This window comes from Macaca nemestrina, chromosome 6 (genome assembly GCF_043159975.1).
Source record: "Macaca nemestrina isolate mMacNem1 chromosome 6, mMacNem.hap1, whole genome shotgun sequence".
Classification (NCBI taxonomy): domain Eukaryota; kingdom Metazoa; phylum Chordata; class Mammalia; order Primates; family Cercopithecidae; genus Macaca; species Macaca nemestrina.
In genome coordinates this window covers 46074218-46100097 of record NC_092130.1, presented here as the reverse complement: position 1 = coordinate 46100097, position 25880 = coordinate 46074218, and the positions used below count along the sequence as shown (strand labels likewise).

Here is a 25880-nt window from a genome sequence, read left to right as displayed (position 1 = left end):
GACTCAATATTGTCAAGATGTCAGTTCTTCCAAGCTTTATGTAATGAGTCAATACAATCCCTATCAAAATTCCAGTAAATTAAAAATTGATAATTATGTGAGGTAACACACATATGTAAATTAGCCAAATTTAGTCATTTTACAACGTATTTATACCTCAAAGCACCATGCTGTACACAATATATACATACAATTTAATCTGTGAATTTAAAAAAATCCTAGGAAATAGTTTTGTAAATATTGACAATTGATTGGAAAGTTTATATAGAGAGGCAATAGACCCAGAATAGCCAACACAATTTGAAAAAGAATAAAGATCAAAACTACTTGACTTCAAGATGTTTTAAACAATAAGCAAGATAGTATGGTATTGGTGAAAGAATAGATAAATAGATCAAGGGAACAGAATAAAGAACCTAGAAATAGACTTGCACAAATATGATCAACCGATTTTTGACAAAGGAACAGAGGCAATTAAATTTTTTTTAAAAATAGTCTTTTCAACAAATAGTGCTGGAACATACAAAAAACTAAATCTAGACACAGATCATACCCCTTTCACAAAAATTACCTCAAGATGGATGATAGACCTAAATATAAAATGCAAAACTGTAAAACCTCTAGACGATCACATAGGAAAAAATCTACATGGCCTTAGGTAATGAGTTTTTAGATACACCACCAAAAGTATAATTCACAAAAGAAAAAATTGATAGGTAGAACTTCGTTAAAACTAAAAATTTCTGTTCCATGAGAAATACCGTTAAGCAAATGAAAAGCAAGCCACAAACTGGGAGAAAATATTTGCAAAATAATAATGAACTTGTATCCAAAATACATAAAACTCTTAAAATTCAACAATAAGAAAATAACCCAATTAAAAAATGGGCAAAATAAACAAATACACAATTCACCAAAGAAGATACACAGATGGCAAAGAGGCATATTAACAGATGCCCAATATCATATGTCATCAGATAATTGCAAATTAAAACAATAATGACATACCACTACACACGAACGCCTAAAATCCAAAATACTGACAACATCAAATGCAGGTGAGGATGGCAAACAACAGGTCCTCTCATTCACTGCTGGTTGAAACACAAAATTATACAGTCACTTTGGAGGACAATTTGACAGCTTCTTACAAAGCTAAACATAGTCTTACCATATGACCCAGCAATTGCTTTCCTTGGGGTTTACCCAAATGAGTAGAACACTTCTCTCCACACAAAAACCTGGACATGAATGCTTATAACAGCTTGCTTCACAATTGCCAACACATGGAAGCAATAAAGATGTCCTTCAATAGGTGAGTGGATAAACAAACTGTGGTACATACATGTAATGGAATATTATTATTATTATTATTATTATTATTATTTTAGAGACGGAGTCTCACTCTGTCACCCAGGCTGGAGGGCAGTGCCGCGATCTCGGCTCACTGCAAGCTCCGCCTCCCGGGTTCATGCCATTCTCCTGCCTCAGCCTCCCGAGTTGCTGGGTCTACAGGCGCCCGCACCATGCCCGGCTAATTTTTTTGTATTTTTTAGGAGAGACAGGGTTTCACCATGTTAGCCAGGATGGTCTCGATCTCCTGACTTTGTGATCTGCCTGCCCTGGCCTCCCAAAGTGCTGGGATTACAAGCATGAGCCACCACGCCTGGCCTATGGAATATTATTTAGCAATAAAAGAGAAGTGAGCTGTCAAGACACCAAAAAAAAAAGGAGGAACCTTAAATATATATTGCTAGGTCAAAGAAGCCAGTCTGAAAAAGCTACATACTATATGATTCCAACTATATGATATTCTGGAAAAGCCTAAAGTACAGTAACAGTAAAAAGATCAATGGCTGCCAGGAGTTTTGGGAGAAGGAGGGAAGAATAAAAATGAAGCACAGAAGATTTTTAGGACCATACAATTATTCTGTATGATACTATAATGATGGGTACATGACATTATACATTTATCAAAACCCAGGAAATACAATACAGAGTAAACTCTATGGAATTTAGTTAATAATGTATCAATATTGATACATAATTGTAACAAATGTACCACACTAATACAAGATGTTAGTAATAGAGAAATGTGTAGAGTAGGGTGGAGGGGACATAAGGAAACTACACTTCCTGTTCAATTCTTCTGGAACCTAAAATTGGTCTAAAAATTAAAGCCTCTGAATATAAACAAATAAAAAGTGGCAGGACTTGGTGGCTCATGTCTGTGGTTCCAGCAACTTGGGAGGCTGACGCAGGAGGATCACTTGAGCCTGGGAAATCAAGGCTGCAGTGAGCCATGAGTATGCCACTGTACTCCAGCCTGTGAGACAGAATGAGACATTATCTCATAAGTAAATAAAGAAGAGTGGGGAGGGAAACCAAGATTCTATACTATGTATATAGTATGCTCCTATTTCTGTTCAAAAGGAAGAAGATGGAGAAGTATGCGTATGTATGTGTGTACACTGCTAGATAATGACCTAAGAAATAAAGGAATTAATTATAATACAGTTTTTCAGATCTACATTATAACCATGGATGATATAATAGTAACTTATAAACTTGCTTATTTCACAAGTTTTAATTGTTAAGTTTTAATTTAATTGTTATTTAATAACAGGTTTCGAGAGTGATTGTACAAGTTTACATTTCCCCACCAGTGTATGTGAGTTCTAAATGCTCCACTTACATTGGTATTTACTGTCTTTTTTTCAATTTAACCATTCTGGTACCACCTTGTGATATAAGTTTGCATCTTTCTGATGACTAATAAAAGTATGAGCTTTCACATTTTAAAAAAAACAAGTTTTAACTCTCAAGCTTTAAGTTACTTATTATTATTACTATTTTTAATTTTTTTTATTCATTTATTTTTTTTTTTGACATGGAGTCTCGCTCTGTCACCCAGGCTGGAGTGCAGTGGTGTGATCTCGGCTTACTGCCCTTCTCCTGCCTCAGCCTCCCAAGTAGCTGGGACTACAGGCACCCGCCACCATGCCCGGCTATTTTTTTGTATTTTTAGTAGAGACGGGGTTTCACTGTGTTAGCCAGGTTGGTCTCGATCTCCTGACCTCATGATCCGCCCGCCTCGGCCTCCCAAAGTGCTGGGATTACAGGCGTGAGCCACCGCGCCCAGCCAAAGTTAATTATTTTTAAGTACTCTCTCCACAGAATGCAATTTCTATGCACCTCCTCCACTACCAAAAGAGACACTAAAAACATTCCTACACAAAGCAGTTCGCTTTTCCCCAGCTTGACCTGAAATTTCACAGTACAGTTTAGTAAGGTAAGCCATTATCTGCAGAAATTTAAAGCATTATCTAGGCAGGCCTTTCAAAGAGCAATAGAAGACAGACCATGTCTAGTTAATTATCATTGCAGCAGTAATCTTAAAGGGATTTTCTGAAATATGAGCAAGTCCTAGTTAGCTATAGAGAAAACTTCTCCCCTTCACTTCAATTACAACATTTTGCAGAAAAAGAGCTGTCCAGTCGAAAAAACGAAAACAAAATTAACCTACTAAGGAAAGTAAAGATATTAGACTCAAGCCTTGATCAAGAAAAGTAGATCCAAAAAAGCTTAGGTTTAACATGCAGGGGTAAGGGAGGATTAAAAAAACAAACAAACAGGGATATGAACTTCTGGCATGACAGAGTGAAGAGATCAGCTGACCTACTCTCTTACTAGTTTATCATTGAAACTAGTATTTTTTTTTTTTCTTTAAGATGGAGTTTCATTCTTGTTGCCCAAGCTGGAGTGCAATGGCGCAGCCTCAGCTCACTGCAACCTCCACCTCCTGGGTTCAAGCGATTCTCCTGCCTCAGAATTATTTTTTTTAATACAAATACTTAAAGGATATGTATATATATACATAGTCCTTGTAGTCCTGAGGCTAAGCATAAAATGAAGATTTATTTATCCCCTAGAAACTATGCACTTCAGTATAAGAAAGATGAGTCTGTGTACTTGAACCAAGACAACTTTTTTCTTCCCCACTCTCTGCCTGGTGAGGCAAAGACTCCACTCTAGGGCTCCCTCTTCCTTCAGCTCCCAGTTGAAGAGCTTTCTTCCCAGGAGAAGTGGAACTTCACCATTTCTCATCATTCTCCCAGCTGCCTGTTGCTGAGGCTAAGTTCTGGGTGATTAGTGTCAAGAGGAGGGAGACACTCCTCCAACCAGCCCCTGTTCATGGAACAATGGTTCTACCTTGAATGCAGTGCAGAGAATACTGGGGCCCAAACTGCACTTGCTCCACTCATAAGGCAGAGGTTTCATGCCAGGAAAAGCAAGCTGAAGGGACCTCAGGTTGCTGATCTCCATATCTCACTAAGTAGCCAGCTCTTAAGAACAGCAATATTAACTTAGAGAGAAAATTACCATGAATTCAACCCAGATCCAGAAACTGGGCTCAGAGATTTTGCCTGGGGGAAGAAGCAAGCCATAAATTAGATGGCTCCTAATCTCTTTCAAAGGAACTGACATTATTTGCAACAGAGTATAGAGAAGTTCCAACTGAAAGGTGTTCTCAACAATAGTACAGAATGTGGTAAAAGACAACTGGGTGGAGATTCATCAATTTAATGAAGCTACAGTCTAGAGTATAGGCCAGCTAGCTTGTGGGAAAGAACCATGGAATAACACAGATGCTTTCCTGGGGTCAGGACAAATATTAAATATTGAGCACAGAAACTACTCCTTCAAAGGACCCACAATTTGATTGGAACAGTTTGTAGAGCTATTTAAGTCCCAGGGCAATGTTTAAAATAATAGAGCAATAAGCTATCAGTGAGTGGAGTTTAACAGCTAGGAGTAGCCAGGGAAAGAAAGGAAGATAACCCTACCAATACCACTGTCATCTCAGAGTGACTGTGGGCCTACCCAAAACCATGCCTCCCTGAGGAGCAACTAAAAAGGTTTAATACTGTGTGTGGGGGTGGGGGGTTGGGAGTATTGGCTCCATGAAAATAATTCAGCCAGTCTCTATGATACAAACAAGCAAAAAACAGTAACAAGTCCCAGAAGGAGGGGTCCCATACCCAGAGTTCCCACAATATGTTATCTAAAATGTTCAAGTTCCAACAAAAATTACACAGCATGCAAAGGAATCTATGAGATATGACCCATACACCAGAAAAAAAGCAGGCAACCCAAACTGCCTATAAGAGTAACTACACGGGCCGGGCGCGGTGGCTCAAGCCTGTAATCCCAGCACTTTGGGAGGCCGAGACGGGTGGATCACGAGGTCAGGAGATCGAGACCATCCTGGCTAACACAGTGAAACCCCGTCTCTACTAAAAAATACAAAAAAAAAAAAACTAGCCGGGCGAGGTGGCGGGCGCCTGTAGTCCCAGCTACTCCGGAGGCTGAGGCAGGAGAATGGCCTGAACCCGGGAGGCGGAGCTTGCAGTGAGCTGAGATCCGGCCACTGCACTCCAGCAAGGGGGACAGAGTGAGACTCCGTCTCAAAAAAAAAAAAAAAAAAAAAAAAAAAAAAAGAGTAACTACACGTTGGATTTGGCAGAAAAATACTTCAAAATAACAATCATGAATATGTTCACAGAACTAAAGGAAAGCATGATTAAAGAAGTAAAGAAAGGTATAATGACAGTGTCACATCAAATATTAATAGAGAATATCAATCAAGAGATATAAATTACATATATGTATAAAGAAGAACCAAGTGGAAACTCTGGAGTTGAAAAGTACAATAACTGAAATTTTAAAATTCACTAGAGGAAATCAACAGTAGATTTAAACAGGCAGAAAAATTAATTCATGAACTTGAAGACAAGACCAATAGAAATTATGTAAGCTGAAGGATAGAAAGTAAAAGGAATGAAAAAAATAACAGAGCCTCAGAGAAATGTGAAACACCAAAATATGTATACTGGGAATACAAAAATGAGTGGAGAGAACAGAAAAATATTTTATAAAATAATGGAGGAGGCCAGTAGATAGTGGTATAATTCAAAGTGCTCAAAAAAGACCTCTCAACAAAAATGCCTATATCTAGTAAAGATATCTTTCAAAAATGAAGGTGAAAGTAAGACTTTCCAAAATGAACAAAAACTGAGAGAATCTGTTGCTAACCAATCCACTTCACAAGAAATACTGAAGGAAGTTCTTAAGACTGAAAGCAAGTGACCCCAGATGGTAATTCAAATCCATAGGAAGGCCAGGTACAGTTTCTCATACCTGCAATCCCAGCACAGTTGAGGGCTGAGGTGGGAAGACTGCTTGAGGCCAGGAGTTTGAGACCAGCCTAGACAATATAGTGAGACTTTGTCTCTACAAAAAAATAAATTAGCTGGGTGTGGTGGCACATGCCTATAGTCCCAACTATTTGGGAGGCTGAAGCAGGAGGATTGATTGAGCCCAGAAGGTTGAGGCTGCAGTGAGTCACAGTCACTCCACTGTACTCCAGCCTGGGTGACAGAGTGAGATCCTGTCTCAAAAAAACAAAAAATTCACATGAAAAAACAAAGAGCACTGGTAAAGGTAATTATGTAATTATAAAAGGCAATATAAATGCATAATTTTCTCTTTTCTTCTGTTAATTTTAAAAAGCAATTATATGAGAGGACTTCAAAAAGTTCATGATAATGGAATTAAAAGATAAAAATTAAAATATAAGCTTCATTCTCATTAGCTGGGCATGATAGCATGTGCCTGTAATCCCAGCTATTTGGGAGGCTAAGGCAGGAGAATTGCTTGAGCCTGGGAGGTAGAGGTTGCAGTGAGGTGAGATCGCACCACTGCACTCCAGTCTGGGCAACAGAGTGAGACCCTGTCTCATAAAAAAAAATTAATAATAATAATAATGATACCCTACGAAAAAATAAAAATATAAACTTTGTTCTCAGTGTGAGATCCATAAGGTTCAAGATACTTTTGTAAGCAGTGATACCAGCCATTTAGTATGTCCCTAAAGAACTGAGTGTCTTGGGAATTTAACCTCATCAATGTAGTCCTTTTTACATTATTAACTGAAGAAAAATGGGTGCCCTTTATAGATTTTTTAAGATTAGGAGAAAAAAAAAGAATCAGGAGGAACTAAATCAGGACTTTAAGGTAGATGCCTAATAATTTCCCACCAAAATGTTTATAAAATTGCCCTTGGGGGCCAGGCGTGGTGGCTCAAGCCTGTAATCCCAGCACTTTGGGAGGCCAAGACGGGTGGATCACGAGGTCAGGAGATCGAGACCATCCTGGCTAACATGGTGAAACCCCGTCTCTACTAAAAAAAAAATACAAAAAACTAGCCGGGCGAGGTGGCGGGCGCCTGTAGTCCCAGCTACTTGGGAGGCTGAGGCAGGAGAATGGCATGAACCCGGGAGGTGGAGCTTGCAGTGAGCTGAGATCTGGCCACTGCACTTCAGCCTGGGCGACAGAGCGAGACTCCGTCTCAAAAAAAAAAAAAAAAAAAAAAAAAAAATTGCCCCTGTTTGATGAGAGGAATGAGCTGGAGCATGGTTATGGTGGAGAAGGCACTTCTGGTGAAGCTTTCTCAGACGTTTATTTTGCTAAAGCTTTGGCTAACTTTCGGCCAGGTGCAGTGGCTTATGCCTGTAATCCCAGCACTTTGGTAGATCAAGGCAGGCAGAGTGCTTGAGCTCAGGAGTTCGAGACCAACCTGGACAACATTGTGAAACCCCATCTCTACAAAAAATACAAAATGTAGCTGAGCATGGTGGCACATACCTGTAGTCCCAGCTACTTGGGAGGCTGAGGTGGGAGGATCACTTGAGCCCAGGAAACAGAGGCTGCAGTGAGCCAAGTTCCCACAACTGCACTCCAGTTTTGGTGACAGAGCCAGACTCTGTCTGAAAGAGAAAAAAAAAAAAAAAAAAGCTTTGGCTAACTTTCTCAAAACGCTCTCACAAGAAGCAGATATTATCATTCTCTGGCCATCCAGAAAGTCAACAAGCAAAATGCCTTGAGCATCCCCAAAAAAATGTTGCCATGACCTTTCATCTTGACCAGTCTCTTGCTTTGACCAGCCCACTTCCACCTCTTGGTAGCTAGTGCTTTGTCTTCAGGATGATATTAGTAAAGCCAGGTTTCATCATCTGTTAAAATTTTTCAAAGAAATGCTTCAGGATCTTGATGCCACCTGTTTAAAACTTCCATTGAAAGTTCTGCTATTGTCTGCAGCTGATCTGGGTGCAATGGTTTTGGCATCCATCAAGTGGAAAGTTTGCTCAATTTTAATTTTGCTGTCATAATTGTGTAAGCTGAACCAACTGAGATGACTATACTGTTGGCTATTGTTTCTACTATTAATCATCCTTCAATTAGGGCAATAATCCCCTTCAATTATGGCATGAACAAGAGAAATGTTTTCCTCACAAATTGATGTGAGTGGTCTGCTGCTGCAGGATTCATTTTTAACATCATTTCCTCCTTTCTTTCTTTTTTAAATTTCATTTATTTTTTTAATTACTATAAGTTCTAGGGTATATGAGCACAACATGCAGGTTTGTTACATAGGTATACGTGTGCCATGCTGGTTTGCTGCACCCATCAACTCATCATTTACATTAGGCATTTCTCCTAATGCTATCCCTCCCCCAGCCCCCAACAGGCCCCAGTGTGTGATGTTCCCCTCCCTGTGTCCATGTGTTCTCGTTGTTCAACTCCCACTTATGAGAACATGCGGTATTTGGTTTTCTGTCCTTGTTTTTTTTTTTTTTTTTTTTTTTGAGACGGAGTCTTGCTCTGTCACCCAAGCTGGAGTGCAGTGGCGCGATCCTGGCTCACTGCAAGCTCCGCCTCCTGGGTTCACACCATTCTCCTGCCTCAGCCTCCCGAGTAGCTGGGACTACAGGCGCCCGCCACCGCGCCCGGCTCATTTTTTGTATTTTTAGTAGGGACGGGGTTTCACCGTGGTCTCGATCTCCTGACCTTGCGATCCGCCCGCCTCGGCCTCCCAAAGTGCTGGGATTACAGGCGTGAGCCATCACGCCCGGACTGGTTTTCTGTCCTTGTGATAGTTTGCTGAGAATGATGGTTTCCAGCTTCATTCATGTCCCTGCAAAGGACATGAACTCATCCTTTTTTTATGGCTGCATAGTATTTCATGGTGTATATATGCCACATTTTCTTTATCCAGTCTATTATTGATGGACATTTGGGTTGGTTCCAAGTCTTTGCTATTGTGAATAGTGCCGCAATAAACATGTTTGTGTATGTGTCTTTATAGTAACGTGATTTAATCCCTTGCGTATATACCCAGTAATGGGATTGCTGGGTCAAATGGTATTTCTAGTTCTCAATTCTTGAGGAATTGCCACACTGTCTTCTACAAAGGTTGAACTAATTTACACTCTCAGTGTAAAAGCGTTCCAAAGCGTTCCTATTTCTTCACATCCTCTCCAGCATCTGTTGTTTCCTGCCTTTTTTTTTTTTTTTTTTTTTTTTTTTTTTTTTTTTTGAGACGGAGTCTCACGCTGTTGCCCAGGCTGGAGTGCAGTGGCGCGATCTCGGCTCACTGCAAGCTCCGCCTCCCGGGTTCCCGCCATTCTCCTGCCTCAGCCTCCTGAGTAGCTGGGACTACAGGCGCCCGCCACCGCGCCCAGCTAATTTTTTGTATTTTTAGTAGAGACGGGGTTTCACTGTGGTCTCGATCTCCTGACCTTGTGATCCGCCTGCCTCGGCCTCCCAAAGTGCTGGGATTACAGGCTTGAGCCACCGCGCCCGGCCGTTTCCTGACTTTTTAATGATCGCCATTCTAACTGGCATGAGATGGTATCTCATTGTGGTTTTGATTTGCATTTCTCTGATGACCAGTGATGATGAGCATTTTTAAATATGTCTGTTGGCTGCATAAATGTCTTCTTTTGAGAAGTGTCTGTTCATATCCTTTGTCCACTTTTTGATGTGGTTGTTTTTTTCTTGTAAATTTGTTTAAGTTCTTTGTAGATTCTGGATATTAGCCCTTTGTCAGATGGACAGATTGCAAACATTTTCTCCCATTCTGTAGGTTGCCTGCTTTACTCTGATGATAGATTCTTTTGCTGTGCAGAAGCTCTTTAGTTTAATTAGATCCCATTTGTCTATTTTGGCTTTTGTTGCTATCGCTTTTGGTGTTTTAGTCATTAAGTCTTTGCCCATGACTATGTCCTGAATGATATTGACTACATTTTCTTTTGGGGTTTTTATGGTTTTAGGTCTTCCATTTAAGTCTTTAATCTATCTTGAGTTAATTTTTGTGTAAGGTGAAAGGAAGGGATCCAGTTTCAGCTTTCTACATATGGCTAGCCAGTTTTCCCAGCACCATTTATTAAATAGGGAATCCTTTCCCCATTGCTTGTTTTTATCAGGTTTGTCAAAGATCAGATGGTTGTAGATATGTGGTGTTATTTCTTAGGCCTCTGTTCTGTTCTATTGGTCTATATCTCTGTTTTGGTACCAGTACCATGCTGTTTTGGTTACTGTAGCCTTGTAGTATAGTTTGAAGTCAGGTAGTGTGATGCCTCCAGCTTTGTTCTTTTGGCTTAGAATTGTCTTGGCTATGTGGGCTCTTTTTTGGTTCCATATGAACTTTTAAAGTAGTTTTTTTCCAATTCTGTGAAGAAAGCCAGTGGTAGTTTTTTGGGGATAGCCCTGAATCTATAAATTACCTTGGCCAGTATGGCATTTTCATGATATTGATTCTTCCTATCCATAAGCATGGAATGTTCTTCCATTTGTTTGTGTCCTCTCTTATTTCCTTGAGCAGTGGTTTGTAGTTCTCTTTGAAGAGGTCCTTCATATCCCTTGTTTTTTTTTTTTTTTTTTTTTTTGAGACGGAGTCTGGCTCTGTCGCCCAGGCTGGAGTGCAGTGGCCGAATCTCAGCTCACTGCAAGCTCCGCCTCCCGGGTTTACACCATTCTCCTGCCTCAGCCTCCCGAGTAGCTGGGACTACAGGCGCCCGCCACCTCGCCCAGCTAGTTTTTTTGTATTTTTTAGTAGAGGCGGGGTTTCACCGTGTTCGCCAGGATGGTCTCGATCTCCTGACCTCGTGATCCGCCCATCTCGGCCTCCCAAAGTGCTGGGATTACAGGCTTGAGCCACCGCACCCGGCCCATATCCCTTGTAAGTTGGATTCCTAGGTATTTTATTCTGCTTGTAGTAATTGTGAATGGGAGTTCACTCATGATTTGGCTCTCTTTGTCTGTTCTTGGTGTATAGAAATGCTTGTGATTTTTGCATATTGATTTTGTATCCTGAGTCTTTGCTGAAGTTGCTTACTAGCTTAAGGAGATCCTGAGCTGAGATGATGGGGTTTTCTAAATATACAATCATGTCATTTGCAAATAAAGACAATTTGACTCCCTCTTTTCCTAATTGAATACCCTTTATTTCTTTCTCCTGCCTGATTGCCCTGGCCAGAACTTCCAATACTGTGTTGAACAGGAGTTGCGAAAGAGTACATCCTTGTCTTGCGCCGATTTTCAAAAGGAATGCTTCCAGTTTTTGCCCATTCAGTATGATATTGGCTGTGGGTTTGTCATCAATAGCTCTTATTATTTTGAGATACATTCCATCAATACCTAGTTTATTGAGAGTTTTTAGCATGAAAGGCTGTTGAATTTTCTCGAAGGCCTTTTCTGCATCTACTGAGATAATCGTGGTTTTTGTCGTTAGTTCTGTTTATGTGATGGATATATTTATTGATTTGCATATGTTGAACCAGCCTTGCCTCCCAGGGATGAAGCAGAGTTGATTGTGGTGGATAAGCTTTTTGACGTGCTGCTGGATTCAGTTTGCCAGTATTTTATTGGGGATTTTTGCATCAATGTTCATCATTGATACTGGCCTAAAATTCTGTTTTGTTGTGTCTCTGCCAGGCTTTCATATCATGATGATGCTGGCCTCATAAAATGAGTTAGGGAAGATTCCCTCTTTTTCTATTGATTGGAATAGTTTCAGAAGGAGTGATACTAGCTCCTCTTCCTACCTCTGGTAGAATCTGGCTGTGAATCCATCTGGTCCTGGACTTTTTTGGCTGGTAGGCTATTAATTATTGCCTCAATTTCAGAACCTGTTATTGGTCTATTCAGAGATTCAATTTCTTCCTGGTTTAGTCTTGGGTGAGTGTATGTGTCCAGGAATTTATCCATTTCTTCTACATTTTCTAGTTTATTTGCTTAGAGGTGTTTGTAGTATTCTCTGATGGTAGTTTGTATTTCTGTGGGATTGGTGGTGATATCTTCTTTATCACTTTTTATTGCATCTATTTGATTCTTCTCTCTTTTCTTCTTTATTAATCTTGCTAGCAGTTTATCTATTTTGTTCAGCTTTTCAAAAAACCAGCTCCTGGATTCACTGATTTTTTTGAAGAGCTTTTTGTGTCTCTGTCTCCTTCAGTTCTGCTCTGATCTTAGTTATTTCTTGCCTTCTGCTAGCTTTTGAACTTGTTTACTCTTGTTTCTCTAGTTCTTTTAACTGTGATGTTAGGGTGCCGATTTTAGATCTTTCCTGTTTTCTCTTGTGGGCACTCAGTGCTGTAAATTTCCCTCTATACACTGCTTCTGCTGTGTACCAGAGATTCTGGGGTGTTGTGTCTTTGTTCTCATTGTTTTCAAAAAACATCTTTATTTCTGCCTTCATTTCGTTATTTACTCAGTAGTCATTCGGGAGCAGGTTGTTCAGTTTCCATATAGTTGTGCAGTTTTCAGTGAGTTTCTTAATCCTGAGTTCTAATTTGATTACCCTGTGGTCTGAGAGACAGTTTGTTATGATTTCTGTTCTTTTACATTTGCTGGGGAGTGTTTTACTTCCAATTATGTGGTCAATTTTAGAATAAATGTGATGTGGTGCTGAGAAGAATGTATATTCTGTTGATTTGGGGTGGAGAGTTCTGTAGACGTCTATTAGGTCTGCTTGGTCCAGAGCTGAGTTCAAGTCCTGGATATCCTTGTTAATTTTCTGTCTTGTTGCTCTGTCTGATATTGACAGTGGGGTGTTAAAGTCTCCTATTATTATTGTGTGGGAGTCTAAGTCTCTTTGTAGGTCTCTAAGAACTTGCTTTAAGAATCTGGGTGGTCTTGTATTGGGTGCATATATATTTAGGATAGTTAGCTCTTCTTGTTGAATTGATCCCTTTACTATTATGGAATGGCCTTCTTTGTCTCTTTTGATCCTTGTTAGTTTAAAGTCTGTTTTATCAGAGACCAGGATTTCAACCCCTACTTTTTTTTTTGCTTTCCATTTGCTTGGTAGATCTTCCTCCATCCTGTTATTTTGAGCCTATATTTGTCTTTGCACGTGAGATGGGTCCCCTGAATACAGCACACTGATGGGTCTTGACTTTTTACCCAATTTGCCAGTCTGTGCTTTTTAATTGGGGGCATTTAGCCTATTTACATTTAAGGTTAATGTTATATGTGAATTTGATCCTGTCATTATGATGCTAGCTGGTTATTTCACCTGTTAATTGATGCAGTTTCTTCACAGCATTGATGGTCTTTACAATTTGGCATGTTTTTGCAGTGGCCGGTACCGGTTGTTCCTTTCCATGTTTAGTGCTTCCTTCAGGAGCTCTTGTAAGGCAGGCCTGGTGGTGACAAAATCTCTCAGCATTTGTTTGTCTGTAAAGGATTTTATTTCTCCTTCACTTACGAAGCTTAGTTTGGCTTGATACGAAATTCTGAGTTGAAAATTCTTTTCTCTAAGAATGTTGAATATTGGCCACCACTCTCTTCTGGCTTGTAGGGTTTCTGCCGAGAGATGCACTGTTAGTCTGATAGGCTTCCCTTTGTGGGTAACCCGACCTTTCTCTCTGGCTGCCCTTAACATTTTTTCCTTCATTTCAACATTGGTGAATCTGACAATTATGTGTCTTGGGGTTGCTCTTCGCAAGGAGTATCTTTGTGGTGTTCTCTGTATTTCCAAATTTGAATGTTGGCCTGCCTTGCTAGGTTGGGGAAGTTCTCCTGGATAATATCCTGAAGAGTGTTTTCTAACTTGGTTCCATTCTCCCTGTCACTTTCAGGTACACCAATCAAACGTAGATTTGGTCTTTTCACATAGTCCCATATTTCTTGGAGGCTTTGTTCATTTCTTTTCACTCTTTTTTCTCTAATCTTGTCTCCTCACTTTATTAATTTGATCTTCAATCACTGATATCCTTTCTTCCACTTGATCAAATCAGCTACTGAAGCTTGTGTATGCTTCATGAAGTTCGCGTACTGTGGTTTTCAGCTCCATCAGGTCATTTAAGCTCTTCTCCATACTGGTTATTCTAGTTAGCCATTCGTCTAACCTTTTTTCAAGGTTTTTAGCTTCCTTGCGATGGGTTAGATCACGCTCCTTTAGCTCAGAGAAGTTTGTTATTACTGCCCTTCTGAAGCCTACTTCTGTCAACTTGTCAAACTCATTCTCCGTATAGTTTTGTTCCCTTGCTGGCGAGGAGTTGTGTTCCTTTGGAGGAGAAGAGGCATTCTGGTTTTTGGAATTTTCAGCCTTTCTGCTCTGGTTTCTCCCCATCTTTGTGGTTTTATCTACCTTTGGCCTTTGATGTTGGTGACCTATGGACGGGGTTTTGGTGTGGATGTCATTTTTGTTGATGTTGATGCTATTCCTTTCTGTTTGTTAGTTTTCCTTCTAACAGACAGGCCCCTCAGCTGCAGGTCTGTTGGAGTTTGCTGGAGGTCCACTCCAGACCCTATTTGCCTGGGTATCACCAGTGGAGGCTGCAGAACAGCAAATATTGCTGCCTGATCCTTCCTCTGGAAGCTTCGTCCCAGAGGGGCACCTGCCTGTATGAGGTGTCTGTCGGCCCCTACTGGGAGGTGACACCCAGTCAGGCTACACGGGGGTCAGGGACCCACTTGAGGAGGCAGTCTGTCCGTTATTGGAGCTCAAACGCTATGCTAGGAGAACCACTGCTCTTTTCAGAGCTGTCAGGCAGGGATGTTTAAGTCTGCAGAAGCTGTCTGCTGCCTTTTGTTCAGATATGCCCTGCCCCTGGGGGTGGAATCTAGAGAGGCAGTAGGCCTTGGTGAGCTGTGATGCACTCTGCCCAGTTCGAATTTCCCTGCGCTTTGTTTACACTGTGAGCACAGAACCTTCTACTCAAGCCTCAGAAATGGTGGACGCCCCTCCCCCTACCAAGCTCCAGTGTCCCAGGTCAATCTCAGACGGCTGTACTAGCAGCAAGCAAGGCTCCATGGCCATGGGACCTGCCAAGCTAGGCACGGGAGGGAATCTCCTGGTCTGCCAGTTGCAAAGACCATGTGGAAAGCACAGTATTTGGGTAGGAGTGTACCGTTCCTCCAGGTACAGTCACTCATGGCTTCCCTTAGCTAGGAAAGGGAAATCCCCCGACCCCTTGCGCTTCCTGGGTGAGGCAATGCCCCTCCCTGCTTTGGCTCGCCTTCAGTGGGCTGCACCCACTGTCCAACCAGTCCCAGTGAGATGAACCAGGTACCTCAGTTGGAAATGTAGAAATCACCTGTCTTCTGCATCTATCTTGTTGGGAGCTGTAGACCAGAGCTACTCCTATTTAGTCATCTTGGTGTTTTCTCGCCATTTCCTCCTTTCTTAAAACAAGTTATCCATTTATAAGCTGCTGGTTTCTTTGGGGTATTGTCTCCAAAAACTTTCCATAAAGCCAAGCCTGTAATCCCAGCACTTTGGGAGGCTAATGCAGGAGGATTGCTTGAGCCCAGGAGTTTGCGACTAGCTTTGCCAATACTGCAAGACCTTGTTTCTATATTAAAATTATAAAATATTAAAAATTGGAAAAAAGAGAACTTTTCATAAAGCATCAATGCTTTCACCATTCTCCCACTCAAGCTTCATCATAAATTTGATGCTTGTTCTTACTTCAATTTTAGCAGAATTCATATTGTTTTGATAGAGGCTCTTTTCCAACTGATGTATTATCCTTCTTAACGCCTCAAACTAGATCCTATCCAGACATGTTATAACAAGTTAGTGTGAGTTTATTTTGGTGCAAAAAAAAGTTAAAGCCATGCATAGTTTTTTCATAATATGTATTTCCATGAACTTTTTGAAGGCACTTCGTACCAAATAATATGCAAGCCATTAGAGCTACCTCTACCTAGGGAAAAAATAACATGCATGCAATACATTGTCGGCCCTATAACATTACAAATGTAATATGTGTAACATATTTGCCAATGACATCAAAAAGGAAGTGAGACGAAGCAAAACTGCATTGAGTTTGAGAGAAATGACTATAAAGAAAAAGTAATAACGGTTCATAACATTATTAGATGTAATATGTACAACAAATATACCACACAAAGATGGAAAAGGGAATAGAACGACATAAGAATAACTTTCCTATATCTGTATCACTGGAATTAAACCAATATAAATAGGAACTTACCAGTTGATTCTGATAAGGTGTAAACCTTAGAGCAACCAGTAAAAAGAAAAAAAAAATCCTCAAAAATATAGTAAAGGCCAGGTGCAGTGGCTCACATCTGTAACCCCAGCACTTTGGGAGGCTGAGGCAGGAGAATCACTTGAGGCCAAGAGATCGAGACCAGCCTGGCCAATATGCTGAAACCCCATCTTGGCTAAAAAAAAAAACAAAAAAAAAACAAAAATTAGCAGACTTGGTGGCACACACCTGAAATCTCAGCTACTCAGGAGGCTGAGGCAGGAGAATCGCTTGAACCCAGGAGGCAGAGGTTTCAGTGAGCCAAGAATGCCCCACTGCACTCCAGCCTGGGTGACACAGCTAGACTCCATCTCAAAACACACACACACACACACAAAGATAGTAAAAAAAAATTATTAAAGGAATTAAAATAATTAGAAAACAACCATTTAATGCAAAATAATGCAGCAAAGGAGGAACAAGAAAACAACATGAGACAAACACAAAAGACTAAAATGGCAGATGTAATTACAACTATGTCAATAATGACATTAAATGTGGTTGGGCACGGTGGCTCGCACCTGTAATCCCAGAGATTTGGTAGGCCTAGGTGGGTGGATCACTTGAGGTCAGGAATTTGAGACCAACCTGGCCAACACAGTGAAACACCATCTCTACTAAAAATACAAAAATTAGCCAGGCATGGTGGTGGATGCCTGTAATCCCAGCTACTCAGGGGGCTGAGGAAGGGAGAACTGCTTGAACCTGGGAGGCAGAAGTTGTAGTGAGCTAAGATTGTGCCACTGCACTCCAGCCTGGGTGACAGAGTGAGACTGTCTCAAAAAAATAAATAAATGAAAATAATAATGGCATTAAACGTTAACAGATTAATCAATCCAGCAAAAGGCAGAGACTGTCAGCCTGGAGGGGGGAAAAAAACCTCATGATCTAACTATATATTGTTTAGGCAAGATATACTTTATATTCAATATACAAACATTATAAGTAAAGGTTGTGAAAAAGATATGTAAACAACAACCACAACAAAACTAAAAAGGCTGCCCTAATATAAGATAAAATAGACTTTTAACAAAAAAATGTTACTAGAGATGAAGAGGTAAACTTCATAATAATAAAGGGGGAAATCTATCAGAAAACTATAATAATGATAAGCATGTCTAAACCAATTAGAAAATCAAGAAGAGAAAATATGAACATGATAAACAAACTAGACATAATAACTATCTGTAGAACACTTCACAGAACAACAATAGAATATACATTTATGTATTGTTCTCAAGTCACATGGAACATTCTCCAGGATAGCCCATGTGCTGGACCATAAATAAACCTCAGTATAAAAGGGCAGAAATTACACAAATTATATTCTCTTGTTACAGTGGAATAAAATTAGATATTAATTGCAGGAAAAATTTTGGAAATTTACAAATATATGGAAATTAAACTACATTCGACGAAATAACCAATGGGTACAAGGTGAAATCAAAAGAGAAATCAAAAAATACTTTGAGCCTGGACGTGGTAGCTCATGCCTTTAATCTCAACACTATGGGAGGCAGAGGTAGGAGGATCACTTGAGTATAGGAGTTTGAGAACAGCCTGGGTAATGTAGTGAGACCTTGTCTCTGCAAAAAAATGAACAAAATTAGCCAAGCATGAGGGCACACACCTGTGTGTGTGCTACTCGGGAGGCTGAGGTGGGAGGATCACTTAAGCTGGGGAAGTCAAGGCTGCAGTGATTCAAGATCATACCACTGCACTCCAGCCTGAGCAACAGAGCAAGATCCTGTTTAAAAAAAAAAAAAAAAAAGGAAATCCTTTGAGACTCATGAAAATGAAGACACGATATACCAGCATTTGTGGGATGCAGTAAAGCAGAGAGGGAAATGTATAGCTGTAATGTCTATATGAAGAAAGATACCAAATCAGTAACCTAACCTTCCACCTTAAGACACTGGAAAAAGAAGGGCAAACTAAACCACGCAAGTAAAAAGAAGGAAATATTTAAAAAGTAAAAGTTCATTAAATAGAGAAAGAGAAAAATCAATGAAACCAAAAGCTATTTTTTCATAAATCAACAAAATTGAAACACAGAATGACCAAGAACAAAAGAGAGAAAACTCAAATTATTAGAATCAGAAATGAAAGAGGTGACATTACTACTGACTTTACAGAAATTAAAACGATTATAAAGGAATAAATAATTGTTTGCCAACAGATTAGATAACTTAGATTAAATGAATAGTTTCCCAGAAAAGCACAAACTACTGAAACTGGCTCAAGAAAAAATAGACAATCTCAATAAACTTTTTTTTTTGTTTTTTGAGACAGGGTCTCGCTCTGTCGCCCAGGCTGGAGTGCACTGGCCGGATCTCAGCTCACTGCAAGCTCTGCCTCCCGGGTTTACGCCATTCTCCTGCCTCAGCCTCCCGAGTAACTGGGACTACAGACGCCCGCCACCTCGCCTGGATAGTTTTTTGTATTTTTTAGTAGAGACGGGGTTTCACTGTGTTAGCCAGGATGGTCTCGATCTCCTGACCTCGTGATCCACCCGTCTAGGCCTCCCAAAGTGCTGGGATTACAGGCTTGAGCCACTGTGCCTGGCCTCAATAAACTTTTAACAAGTGAAAAGACTAAATTCATGATTTTTTGAAAAAACTACCCACAAAGAAAAGCCCAGGCCTAGATGATGTCACTACTGAATTCTATCATTTAAAGAATTAATACCAAGTCTTCACAAACTCTTTCAAAAAACAGAAGGAACACATCCTATCTCATTTTTTAAAACCAGTATTTCCCTGATACCCAAACCAGTAGAAAAGAAAACTACAAATATCTTTTATGAATGTGAACACAAAATTCTCAACAAAATACTAGCAAACTGAATCCAGCATCATATAAAAAGAATTATGCACTGTGACCAATTGGGATTTATTCCAGGAACACAAGGTTGGTTCAATATCCAAAAACCAATAAATGTAACATAATACATCAGTAGAATAAAAACCAAAAAAAATTCTCATTTTGATCATTTCAATAGACAAGGAAAAAACATTTGATAAAATCCAACACCCCTTCATGATAAAAACACTCAACAAACTAAGAATAAAAGGAAACTTCCTCAACCTAATAAAAGGCATCTATGAAAAATCCATATCTAATACCATACTTAGACTGAATGATTTCGCCATAAGATTAGGAACAAGACAAGGATGTCTGCTCTTGCCACTTCTATTCAACATTGTACTGGAGATTCTAGTCAGCATAATTAGACAGGAAAAATAAATAAAAGGCATCCAGACCAGCAAAAAAGTACAACTGTATCTATTCACAGATGACATGATCTTCTATGCAGAAAATCCTAAGGAATCCACTAAACAACTATGAGAACAAATAAACAAGTTCAGCAAGGTTGTATGATAATGATATGAGTTAAGAACAAATTATTTAGGCAGGCAGTGAGGGTACGGGATCCTCAGTAAGGTTTTCCTTTTAATGAAAAGCAGCCCCAAATCATTTTCTTTTCTAACAAAAAGCAGCCTGTAAAATTGTGCTGCAGACACAGACACACAAGCTGGAAGCTTGCAAAGGTGAATGCCAGCAGTTGCGCCAACAGGAAAAGGCTACCTGGGACTAGGCATGTTCAAAATGGTGGTTCTATCTTCCCTTCTCTTTGCCAAACCACATGTACAGTAAGGAGAAGACAATATGGCCCCAGTCAGGCAAAGATTCAATTTGCATAATAAGATTAGAGTGGGGCAACCAGCCTTCCCCTTGCTTATGTAACTGTCATACCTGGTCAAACCAATCTGTGAGTTCTACATAAATCAGACATCACCTCCTCAAGTCTGCCTATAAAATCTCATGCAGTCTGCCGCAGGCCAGATTTTCCTTTAGGAGGCCCCTCTTTCTCACCAGGGAGAGAGCTGTTCTCCTTTCTCTTTCTTTTGCCTATTAAACCTCTGCTCCTAAACTCACTCTTCATGCATGTCTACGTCCTTTATCTCCTTGGCACGAGATGATGAACCCCGGGTATTTACCCCAGACAATGACACCACTTCAATATGAACTCAGTATACAAAAATAAGTTGTATTTTTATGCCCGTGCAATGAACAATTTGAAATGAAGTTAAGAAAACTCCATTCATGATAGCATCAAAAAGAATAAGATACTTAAGAATAAATTTTACAAAACAAGTGCAAAATGTATGCTTTGAAAACTACAAAACTGTTGAAAAAATTACGGAAGATCTAAATAAATGGCAAAACACTCTAAACTCACAGATTAGAATAAGAGTTAATATTTTTAAGACAGCAATATCTCCAAACTAATCCACAGATACAATGTAATCCATATCAGAATATCAGATGTCTTTTTTGCAAAAATTGAGAAGCTGATCTTAAAATTCATATGGAATTGGAAGGGACCTAGAATAGCCAAAACAATCTTGGAAAAGTAAGTAAAGTAGAAAGACTCACACTTCCTGATTTCAAACTTACTACAAAGCAATAGTTATTAAGACAGTGTGTCAGCTGGGTGTGGTAGCTCGTGCCCATAATCCCAACACTTTGGGAGTCCGAGGCAGGCAGATTGCTTGAGCCCAGCCATTCAAGACCAGCTGAGGCAACATGGTGAAATCCTGTGTCAACAAAAAATTTAAAAATTAGCCAGGTTTGGTGGTGCACCCCTGTAATCCCAACTACTCAGGAGGCTGAGGTGGGAGGATTGCTTGAGCCTGGAAGGTGGAGGTCGCTGTGAGCTGAGACCATGCCACTGTGCTCCACCCTGGGCAACAGAGTGAGATCTTGTCAAAAAAAAAAAAGAAAAGAAAAGGAAAAAAGGAAAGAAAGTGCGTTGCTGGAAAAAGGACAGCCTTACAGATCAATGGAACAGAACTGAGATTCTAGAAATAAGCCCTTACGAAACCACCTTTGCAAAATTATGACTGAGACAGTGAAGGAGATCTAACTTAACTGACTCCATCTTGCTTCTAACCTCCAAGCTGTCCTTGTTCATTCCTGGGCGTAGGCTGGACTAATTTCGGGAGAAACTTCGTTTATAGTTTGTAGTTTAAGACAAAGACAGTAATAACTCTTTCCCAAAGCAGACTTCCTTCTTGCCTGGGGACCAGATTGCCTTTGTAGGACTAACATTAGCCACAAGATCAGGTATCATGGTTTAGGAGTCATGCAGCTGGAAGCTACAAGATTCTGACCCTCCATAAACTGCTCCTAAGATCAGTGCTTGAGATATTTTGCAAACCCTGCATTTGATGGATCAGCTGGCACCACCCACACTGCTAAACTGGCTCATCTGATCTCATGGCCATCCTGGACCCAGGAACTGACTCAGTGCAAGAAGACAGCTTCGACTCCCTGTGATTTTAAAACTGACCAATCAGAACTCCCAGCTTACTGGCCTCCCCCTACCCACCAAGTTGTCCTTAAAAACTCTGCTCCCTGAATGCCCAAGGAGACTGATTTGAGTAATAATAAAACTCCAGTCTCCAGCACAGCCGGCTCTGCATAAGGTATTCTATCTCTACTGCAATTCCCGTCTTGATGAATCAGCTCTATCTAGGCAGCGGGCAAGGTGAACCCCTTGAACAGTTACACTTACAACTATGGTCAACTGAATTCCAAAAAGGGCCCAACACCATAATAGGGAAAGAACAATATTTTCAACAAATGGTGCTGGGACAACAACTGGATAGCCACATGTAAAAGAATGAACTTGGACTCTTACCTTATAGCATATACAAAAATTAACTCGAATGGCCGGGCGCGGTGGCTCAAGCCTGTAATCCCAGCACTTTGGGAGGCCGAGACGGGCGGATCATGAGGTCAGGAGATCGAGACCATCCTGGCTAACACGGTGAAACCCTGTCTCTACTAAAAAATACAAAAAAAAACTAGCCAGGCGAAGTAGCGGGTGCCTGTAGTCCCAGCTACTTGGGAGGCTGAGGCAGGAGAATGGCGTGTACCCGGGAGGCGGAGCTTGCAGTGAGCTGAGATCCGGCCACTGCACTCCAGCCTGGCCGACAGAGCATGACTCCGTCTCAAAAAAAAAAAACAAAAAAACAAACAAACAAAAAAAAAAATTAACTCGAATGGATCAGACTTAAATGTAAGAGCTAAAGTCGTAACTCTTAGAAGAAAATGTAACTGTAAATCTTCATAATCCTGCATTTGGCAAACAATTTTGAAATATGATACCAAAAGCATAGGCAATAAAAGAAACAGATAAATTGGACTTCTCAAAATTGAAAACATTTGAAAATCAAAAGACATAACTGGCCGGGTGCAGTGGCTCACGCCTGTAATCCCAGCACTTTGGGAGGCCGAGGCCGGCAGATCACAAGGTCAGGAGATCGAGACCATCCTGGCTAACACGGTGAAACCCCGTCTCTATTAAAAATACAAAAAAAAAAAAAAATAGCCGGGTGTGGTGGTGGGTGCCTGTAGTCCCAGCTACTCGGGAGGCTGAGGCAGGAGAATGGCATGAATCTGGGAGACGGAGCTTGCAGTGAGCTGAGATCATGCCACTGCACTCCAGCCTGGGCAACAGAGTGAGACTCCATCTCAAAAAAAAAAAAAAAAAAAGACATAATCAAGAAAGTGAAGACACAACTCATAACATGGAAGAACATATTTGCACATCACATATCTGATAAGGAATTTGTATCTGGGATATGTAGAAAATTCTTACAACTCAATAATAAAAAGAAAACTCATTTTAAAAATAGGCAAAGGATCTGAACAGACATTTCTCCAAGGACAATATACAGATGGCCAATAAGCACACAAAAAAAAGACATTCAACCTCATTAGACATTAGGGAAATGTAAAGCAAACCCACAACGAGATACCACTTCACACCCATTAGAGTAGCTAGAATAAAAACGTCAGGCTTCAGCGTGGTGGCTCACACCTATCACCCTAACATGTTGGGAGGCTGAGGCGGGAGGATCGCTTAAGCCCAGGAATTCAAAATCAGCCTAGTCAACACAGCGAGACCCTGTTTCTACAAAAGAAAAAATTAAAAATTAGCCAGCCATAGGCCGGGCACAGTGGCTTGCATCTGTAATCTCAGCAATTTGGGAGGCCGGTGCAGGTCGATCACGAGGTCAGGAGTTCGAGACCAGCCTGACCAACATGGTGAAACCCCATCTCTACAAAAATACAAAAAAAAACTTAGCTGGGTATGGTGGCATGCGCCTGTAGTCCCAGCTACTCAGGAGGCTGAGGCAGGAGAACTGCTTGAACCCGGGAGGTGGATGTTGCAGTGAGCCGAGATCGCACCACTGCACTCCAGCCTGGGTAACAAAGAGAGACTGTCTCAAAAAACAAAAATAAAAATAAAAATATATAAAGATAGAGAAGACAGTAGTAATTGCTTGGGGTTAGGGAGGGAGTTCAGAGGTGTAGGAGTGTCATAAATAAAGGGTATGGGGTTTTTACTGAGGTGATGAAAATTGACTGTGGTGATAGTTGTACATATCTGTGAATACACTAAAAACCACTGAAATTTACTTCAAATGGATGAATCATATTATATAAACATATCTCAATAATGCAGTTTTAAAAAAAGATATAGGCCGGGCACGGTGGCTCAAGCCTGTAATCCCAGCACTTTGGGAGGCCGAGACGGGCGGATCACGAGGTCAGGAGTTCGAGACCATCCTGGCTAACACAGTGAAACCCCGTCTCTACTAAAAAATACAAAAAACTAGGCGGGCGAGGTGGCGGGCGCCTGTAGTCCCGGCTACTCGGGAGGCTGAGGCAGGAGAATGGCGTAAAAACTCGGGAGGCAGAGCTTGCAGTGAGCTGAGATCCGGCCACTGCACTCCAGCCTGGGCGACACAGCGAGACTCCGTCTCAAAAAAAAAATAAAATAAAAATAAAAAATAAAAAAGAATAAAAAAGATATAATATGGCTGATACCAGGTCTGGGGCAAAAACATGTAAAAAATGAGCCTGGACTGCTATCTTGTCAGTCAGGTCACAAGGGAAGTATCAGAGACTACATACTAGGTCCTGTTAAAAGGAAAGTCACCTTGAAAGGCACCCTTCACTCATGTCCATGTGAAGAGATCACCAAACAGGCTTTGTGTGAGCAACAAGGCTGTTAATTTCACCTGGGGTGCAGGCGGGCTGAGTCCAAAAAGAGAGTCAACGAAGGTTAATAGGGGTGGGGCCATTTTACAGTATTTGGGTAGGTAGTGGAAAATTACAGTCAAAGGGGGTAGTTCTCTGGCAGGCAGGGGCAGGGGACACAAGGTGCTCAGTGGGGGAGCTTTTGAGCCAGGATGAGCCAGGAAAAGGAATTTCACAAGGTAATGTCATCAGTTAAGGCAGGAACAGGCCAATTTCACTTCTTTTGTGATTCTTCAGTTACTTCAGGCCATTTGGATGTATACATGCAGGTCACAGGGGATATGATGGCTTAGCTTGCACTCAGAGGCCTGACAGCACCCATTGCTTTTGAACTTCAATAATAATAATAATTGTGTCCAGGCTTAGACTATGATACCCGAAAGTATGGTGCTTTGGCATGATACATACTTTGAACTGAAGGAGATTAGAAAGGCCTCAGAAACAAAATCTCTCTGACCTTCTCCTGCCCTCCATTCTCCCCGAAGGTGTATCATAGAAACCAGGATTCCTGGCCGGGTGCGGTGGCTCAAGCCTGTACTCCCAGCACTCTGGGAGGCCGAGACGGGCGGATCACAAGGTCAGGAGATCGACACCATCCTGGCTAACACGGTGAAACCCCGTCTCTACTAAACAATACAAAAAACTAGCTGGGTGAGGTGGCGGCGCCTGTAGTCCCAGCTACTCGGGAGGCTGAGGCAGGAGAATGGCGTAAATCTGGGAGGCGGAGCTTGCAGTGAGCTGAGATCCAGCCACTGCACTCCAGCCTGGGTGACAGAGCGAGACTCCGTCTCAAAAAAAAAAAAAAAAAGAAACCAGGATTCCTCTTCCACCTGCCCACCTCCTGAGCAACTAGAATTTCTCTTCCCGAAAGCAAGCCATAAAACAGAATGGTCACTCTCTGATCCACCTCCCTCGAAAGTAAGTCATAAGACCCTCATTCCAGAGAAGTCCTGCCCAAACCTGGAAGGAAGGAATGCAAAACAGAGAGGCCAAGAAGAATCTGAACAAACAGGCCTTGCTGGGTTTATTACCATTAGATCATACTCCTTTTGCTCAATCATGTTTCTCTACAAGTATTCACTCCTTTCAGCAAACTTAGCATAAAATCAGACTGTGTTCTCCCTGGGTCTTTGGGTTTTCATTTATGAAGGCTTCCATGTCACATAGAGCTTTGTTAAATTTGTCATATTTGGCCGGGCGCAGTGGCTCAAGCCTGTAATCCCAGCACTTTGAGAGGCCGAGACGGGCGGATCACGAGGTCAGGAGATCAAGACCATCCTGGCTAACACGGTGAAACCCCGTCTCTACTAAAAAATACAAAAAACTATCCGGGCGAGGTGGCGGGCGCCTGTAGTC

The 25880-nt window shown here is 41.1% G+C and overlaps 1 protein-coding gene across 26 annotated transcripts in view; it reads right to left on the bottom strand.

Moving 5' to 3' along the window:
* The window catches only part of LOC105467141 (cyclin dependent kinase like 3), a 151394-nt gene that overhangs the window by 100175 nt on the left and 25339 nt on the right, over nucleotides 1–25880 (bottom strand). For 3 of the 26 annotated variants that reach the window (XM_071098449.1, XM_071098457.1, XM_071098458.1), the window contains one exon: nucleotides 1009–1094. The exons of 22 other annotated variants lie outside the window; for them this stretch is intronic. The gene's annotated coding sequence lies outside the window, so the exon portion shown is untranslated. The remainder of the gene's footprint in view (nucleotides 1–1008; nucleotides 1095–25880) is intronic. One more of the 26 variants, XM_071098452.1, reaches the window with a different exon arrangement.